The 7128-nt window shown below is 40.2% G+C and overlaps 1 pseudogene; it reads right to left on the bottom strand.

Moving 5' to 3' along the window:
• LOC138164536 (lysine-rich nucleolar protein 1 pseudogene) overlaps positions 1 to 5556 on the bottom strand; it is a 6240-nt pseudogene extending 684 nt beyond the window's left edge.
• Between the last annotated feature and the right edge of the window lie 1572 nt (positions 5557 to 7128).

Raw genomic sequence — 7128 nt, 5'->3', positions numbered from 1 at the left:
TTTTCTTCTTCTTCTTCTTCTTTCTTCTTCTTCTTCTTCTTCTTCTTCTTCTTCTTCTTCTTCTTCTTCTTCTTCTTCTTCTTCTTCTTCTTCTTCTTCTTCTTCTTCTTCTTCTTCTTCTTCTTCTTCTTCTTCTTCTCCTTCTCCTTCTCCTTCTCCTTCTCCTTCTCCTTCTTCTTCTTCTTCTTCTCCTTCTTCTCCTTCTTCTCCTTCTTCTCCTTCTTCTCCTTCTTCTCCTTCTTCTCCTTCTTCTCCTTCTCCTTCTTCTCCTTCTTTTCCTTCTTCTTCTTCTTCTCAGCAGACGGCGGCTCTATCTGTGTCTTAGGTTTTTTCCTTTCTTTTGATATTCCTGGGGCTGTCTGCTAGGGGGACACAGTCTGTCAGTTTAGCCTTGGGCTGCTTCTTTTTGTGGCCTTTCTTTCTGCAGCTGCTGAAGGCACGGGGGTCCCCTATGTGGCCTTCATCAACAGGTACTTTATCAGGTCTATCGTCCTTCTCATCTTCCTTTTACTCTGCCCTGTAAGTCTTTTTCTTTTTCTTCTTCTTCTTCTTGGTGCCAGAGTCCCTGAGACTGCTGGGATCCTGCTTCTTCTCTCCCTGTTCCATGGGCTCACACTCCTTTTCTTTCTCCTCCTCCTCCTCCTTCATGGGATCAGGAAGGGCCCCCTCGGGCTCTTGCTCCCTAAAGCTCTCCTAATCTGACCTTTTATGCTTTTTCTGTTTTTTAGGTTTTCTGACAAAGCCCCCTTCCAGTTCCACATCTACCTCTGTCTCTTGTCCTGGGGGGTGAGAGAGGGATGATTTTGTCTTCTTTCTCTTTCCTTGACACAGGGGCTCAAGTGGATTTGGAAGAAGCTCCTTCCTGCTATGATGCTTTTTCAGAGAGCTGGTTCTGCCTATGGTTTTTGCCTCCATGCTATCCTCATGGGGGGTTCTGTCTGGGCTCTCTGTTTCTTGGGTTTTCTTCTTTTTCAGCAGAGGCATCCCTGGAGCCATGTCTGGGGGGGGGGGCAAACTCTTCTGGGATGACTTTGTTTTAACAAAGGGTTCCACATACAAGGCATTCTCCTCCACTGCCCTTGCCTTTTTCTTCTTTTTCTTCTTCTCTCTTGTTTCCTTGCCAAAGTCCAATTTGTCCACCTTGGCAATGACTGCTCACATCACCGTTCTCCATGCTTCATGTGTGAGGGAAGGGGTTTTCAAGAGGCTTGCTATCTTGGGATGGGGGGAGGGAAAAGATGGGGAGAAAATTTGTAACTCAAAATCTTGTGGAAATGAATGTTGAAAACTAAAAATAAATAAATAAAAGATTAATTTTAAAAACATTTTAAACCCCTAGAAAATCAATGAGATTTTAATACTCCAATTAAACACCTCCAGACAAAGCTATAGCTACATATAGTACGTATTTTGAAGAGCCTGCTAAAGAAAATATACGTCTCCCTTCCCCTTTTTATGAGTCACATTATTAATTGCTCTTCTCTAAGAGTCTATGACCTTTAACAAAGCATTTCCATGAACTATGTGGATATTACCCTTTAATATCACACACACACACACACACACACACACAAAGGAATCTCTTTAGCATCTTTGCTAAGCCATTCTCACTTCTTGTAATATCCTTCCCCTCTCTTACTCTACTCTAATAATTGGAGTAATCAGTGATTCTACCCTTTCTCAAAGGCCAGTTTAAGTTTCATTCCCTCTATGAAGCCCACACTGACTATTTTCGCCCACTCCACAATCCTACCATAGCATTTATTACCTGTGATATTCATTTGGAACTCAGCGTCCACTACCTTGTCCTGTTAATTCTTGTAGCTGGTACCCTTGAAATATTAAAGAATCAGAAGAAGTATTTTAACTCATATGGGGTGAATCTTCTATGAAATCTCCAGGATGGGAAGATATGGAAGGGCTATGATCTATTATCTACAATCTACAACTGGACCCTCTCGGTTCACTCCACTCTGCATTTGTTTGTCCTGCCTGCTTTCAACTCTAGGGAACAGGCTGCCCCTCCCAGGATAAGCTCATCACTTCTAAACTCACCACCATGCTGCTAACTCAAGTCCTAAGTGATACCACCCCTCTCAGCCTCCTCTCCCCTCTAATTGGAGGTGTGGAGGATGGAGTACCAAACTCCTCCCAATGCCTTCCTTTATTGAGGGCAGAAACCAGACTCTCTCACCTCACTCCCCTCTCCATCTACTGCCCCAACCTGGTTTCAACTCCATAGAATAAGATGCCCCCACCCCAGGTACCCTATGGTGTCCCATTCTTCTCTATCCCCCTGTTTTTCTGCTTTCTTTTGTGTGTTATCTTCCTTTTTAAGCTCTTCGAGGGCTGGAATTGTCTTTTTTATTCCTTGTATCCCCACCACCACCACTTAGCACAATGGCTGGCACATAGAAGGCACTCAATAAATGTTTATTGTGTTGGATTATAAAATAGATGGAGTACCCACACTAATAAGATTTCAGATCCCTCTAAGTAAGCTGACAGAGACAATTACCTACTCATTGGTTTCCCTGCCTCTGGTCTTTCTGAACCCCAATTCATCTTCTACACAGCTGCTAAAGTGATTGTCTCTAAAGTCTGAGCTGACCATGTCATTCTCCATCCTATTTAATAAACTCCAGCGACTCCTCGCCTGCAGGACAAAACGTAACCTCCTTTGTCTGACGCTAAAAAATCCTTTATAGCCTGGCTTGACTGGATCTTTCTTGTCTCGTTACATTATTCCACTTCTCATCCACTACCATCAAGTCAAACTGGCCTTCTGTCTTTTCCTCACACACAAAACTCAAGCTTCCATCTTTATATAGAACCTTTGAATGTATTTTTGCTGAGAATTCAAATTTTTTTCACTTAAACCAGAAAACATTAGCTATAAAAACAACATCTTGCTAATGTGGAAACATGTTTAATATGATTGTACATGTATAGCCTATTGTTTGCTGTCTGAGGGGAGGAGAGAGGAAGGAGAAAAAATTTGGAACTCAAAATCTTATAAAAGTGAATCTTGAAAAGTATCTTTGCATGTAATTACAAAAAAATAAATACTCTTCAGTGGAAAAAAAATAAACTTTATTTCTCTTGGGGAAAAAGTATCATGCTTTTAAGGCCCCCCCCAACTCTGCTTAATAGAATTCTTCTCTTCTTTTAAGACCTATCTCAAGCATCACCTTCTACATGAAGCCTTTTGTGACTCCCACCAAATGCTAGTAGCCCATGAGGAGTGACAGTGATTTCTACATAAGGTTTACCAGTCCCTTTTCTATTTGAGCTTGACACCACTGGTATAGTCAACAATTCAATTCAAGAAGCTTTTATTACACACCTACTATTACCAGGCATTGTGCAAGGCACTGGGGATAAAATGTTACAATATATTATATATAAAATATAATATAAATATGAAACTATTTGTATAAATATAAAATATATTATATCATATAAGTATATTTATAAATATAATATTTCTGTAAATATAAAATATTACAATAATATTACAAGGAGACCAGGATTCAAATACTAACTCCAACATTGTCTTAACTAAGTCATCATATGCAAATCATTTAATTTCTTAGTTTTCTTACCTGTAAAATAGGGAGAAATGACCTACAGAGCCTAACCTTCAAGGTTGCTGTGAAGAAGCTGCTTTGTAATATTTAACAAGAAGTAATATAGGTAACTACCATTCATTCCTTTATTATCTCTCATCTAGATTAACACCATAACATCCTAATCATTCTTGCTGATTCCATTTTCTTCAATCCATCTTTCACAAAACAGTCAAATTGTTGTTCCTAAAGCACACATCTGACCATAGCATTATCTTGCTCAAGAAGTTTTAGGGGCTCTCTATTGCTTTGAGTATGAAATCCAGACACTTGTGTTTGACTCCTTTACAATCTGGCTCCAACTTGTCTTTCCAAGCTGATTACTCATTGCTCTCCCTCATTCACCATATATGACAGCTAAAATGATCCATTTGCTATTCCTTGAGTATAACAGTCATATTCTATAGTGAGTCATTTGTCAGGCATTGTTCAACTCTTCATGACCCCATCTGGTGTTTTCTTGGCAAAGATACCAAGTCGTTTGCCATTTCCTTCTCCAGCTCATTTTACAGATGAGGAAACTGAGGCAAAAAGGGTTAAGTGACTAGCCCAGGGTCACACAGCTAGTAAGAGTCTCAGACCAGATTTGAACTCAGGAAGATGAGTCTTCCTGACTCTAGACACAGCAATCTATCCACTGTGCCACATAGATACACAGATTATAAAAAGCTTAAATGCACAATAAAGGACTTACATTTGATCCTAAAGGAAATAGGGAGCCACTAGAGGTCATAGAGAAGAAGGGTGACATAGTCAGACCTATACTTTAGATAAATCACCGTAGCAATTCATTGGAGAATGGATTTAATTGAGGAGAGAATGGAACCAGGCAAACCAGTCAGAATGCTATAGAAATAGTCCAGGCATAAATTAGGGCTGTGGCTTCATGAACTAAGAGAAGGGGATGGATACAAGAGATTTTATGAAGATGGAAATGACAAATTATTAACAGATTGGATCTATGGGATGTGCAAGAGTGAAAAGTCAAGGATGATGCCAAGATTGTACAAAGTGGTGGTCCCCTCAATAGTAATGGGGAAGTTCACAAGAGTGGAGAGTTTGGTGGAAGTGATTAGTTCTGTTTTAGAATTGTTGAGCTTAAGATGTCTACAGGACATTGAGTTTGAGAAGCCCAGGAGACAGTTTGAGATAACAGTAAGAGTCTTCTAAACAAAATACGTGACCAGATAGAGCCCAGCCAAGGCTATACCTGATCTTAGCCAAAAGGTCAAGTAGCTCAGAAGAGAGACCAGGATGGGATATACAGACAAGATGGCTTATAAGGTACCTTCCACTTCTAAATCTATGAGAGGAAATATGACACAGGAAAATCCCGGTTTCAAATCCTGCCTCAGACACTAATTATCTACTGGCTAAGCATCTAGGTGACTCAATAGATAGAATGGTGAGCCTGCAGTCAGAAGACCTAAGTTCAAACCCTGCCTTAGATGCTTAAGTCACAACCACTGTTTGCCTCAGTTTCCTCACTGTAAAATGGGAAAATAGCACCTACCTCATAGGGTAATTGCAAAGATCAGAAGAAATAATACTTGTAAAGCATTTAGCAAAATGCCTGGCACATCATAGTAGGCACTATATAAAGGTCTATTTCTTTACGTATGTAATCTTTAGCAAATCACTTAACCTTTTGATGTTTCATCTGTATAGTAAAAGGGTTGAATTCAGCAGCCCCTAAGGTCCCTTTCAGCTCTAAATCCATGGTCTTATGACTTGATTCTACACTTTTGGACAGGTTGTCCCCTTGTGCCTTGAATGTCTTCCCTCTTCTTTCAAGGCTCAACTCAAGAGTCACCTCCTGTAAGAGCCTTTTCCTGATTTACCCAGGTGTTGGTGCTCCCTCCCTGGAGATTATATTGTTTTTACTGCTTGTATCCTCCCCACCTGCTCACTTTCCCCTCTTACCCATCTCCCGGTTCAGTGGCATGTAAGCATCTTGAAACCAGGAACCGTTTTCATTTTTGTCTTTGCCCAGCCCCTTACATAGAGTGGTGTTTAATAAATGCTTGCTGAATTACATTTAATTGGAAGAACAACATTCAAGTCCTGCTTTGGACACATACAAGCTCTATGACCTTGGGTAAATTATTCATCCTCTAAGTGCCCCCAGGAAATTCTTAAACACCCTAAATTACACAGAAGTTACTCATCTTCAGGGTTTCTGGGAATTTCTATACCACAAATTCTCCATATCCATACAATCACAGGTCAGAGAAATAGACAAATGTGAACTGTCATTATCCCCAAGAAGCATAAGACTGAACATAGTAGGTGCTCGATTTATGTTTGCTGACTGATTGTCAAACATCCCAGACCATCCTCTCATGCTGGTGATTTGGATTAGTGGTTTTAGGTTCAATTTGGAAAATGGATGGTAATGTTGTTAATGTTCTGGGCTTCCAGCTGGCACTTGAAACGATAGCTTGTGCAAAAGTGCTAGCCACAAAATGCAGTTAGGCAGCCAGCAAAACCATTCCCATTATGTACAATGAAATGGCAATTTCAGTGCTCTGTTTAATCCCAGTTTTATTTCTAAATGACTCTGAAAGCCCTGGTTGCCACCTGGTTACGTGCACTCAAGAGGGTCACTTAGACCTCAGAACTGTGTGGAGAAGAGTCAAGAGCAGAGAACCAAAAACAAATATTTCTTCCATTAAGGCCCTCAGAGAGAAAGGGGAAAAAATTGGATAGGATGGTTGTCCCTTTAAAAAAAAAGCTGCCAGGAGATTAATATAAAGGCTTATGAAGCAAGGAAAATTGTGTTTACTCCCTACAGATTGCATCTGATGATCATTACCTCCCTTCCTTTTACTATAAAGCTGGTCAGATGATAAGGGAAACTCTCTTCTTGTGGATGGTAAGGCTCGGCTTTAAGGAAATATTCCAAGGGAAGAGGATGAAGGAGATTTCCTGTGTACTGCTTCTCCCAGAGAGGCTGCTGGTTGCTGGTCATTCAGAGGAGATGGGTGAGCCACGCTCTCAGAGAGGATAAAAAATGCCGTTCCCTTCCCAAAGTCCAGCATTTGGTGAAGAAAGTGTTTCTTAGAAGGAAAAGATCCCATACTGAGAATCAGTAGGAGAATCAGGAAAGCAAAGTTTTGACCCGAAACCAATTGTATGGTCTTGAGCAAGTTAGTTTCATGGTCTTAGTTCAATTTGAAAAATGAATGGTGATGCTGTTAGTGCTCTGGGTTCCAGCTGGCCCTTGAATTGATACCTTGTGTACAAAGCAACGCCTCAGTAACTTCCCTGAAACTCAATTTCCTTGTCTGTAAAATTAGAGGGTTGAATTAGAGCAAGGAGTTCTTATGTTCTTATATACGTTATGGACCTATTTCACTGTCTGGTGAAGCCTATAGACTCCAGAATAATGTTTCGGAATGCATAAGACAAAATACGTAAGATTACAAAAGCAAACCCATTACATTTGTAACAAGAAAGAGCTTGTTATATATTGAAATACAGTTATCAACTTTTTAAA

The sequence above is a fragment of the Petaurus breviceps genome, unplaced genomic scaffold (assembly GCF_028583685.1).
Source record: "Petaurus breviceps papuanus isolate PSGF00001 unplaced genomic scaffold, PetGlider_PUasm1.0 190, whole genome shotgun sequence".
NCBI classification, from domain to species: Eukaryota; Metazoa; Chordata; class Mammalia; order Diprotodontia; family Petauridae; genus Petaurus; species Petaurus breviceps.
The sequence above is the reverse complement of the archived record's forward strand: the minus strand, read 5'-3'. Positions and strand labels throughout refer to the sequence as shown.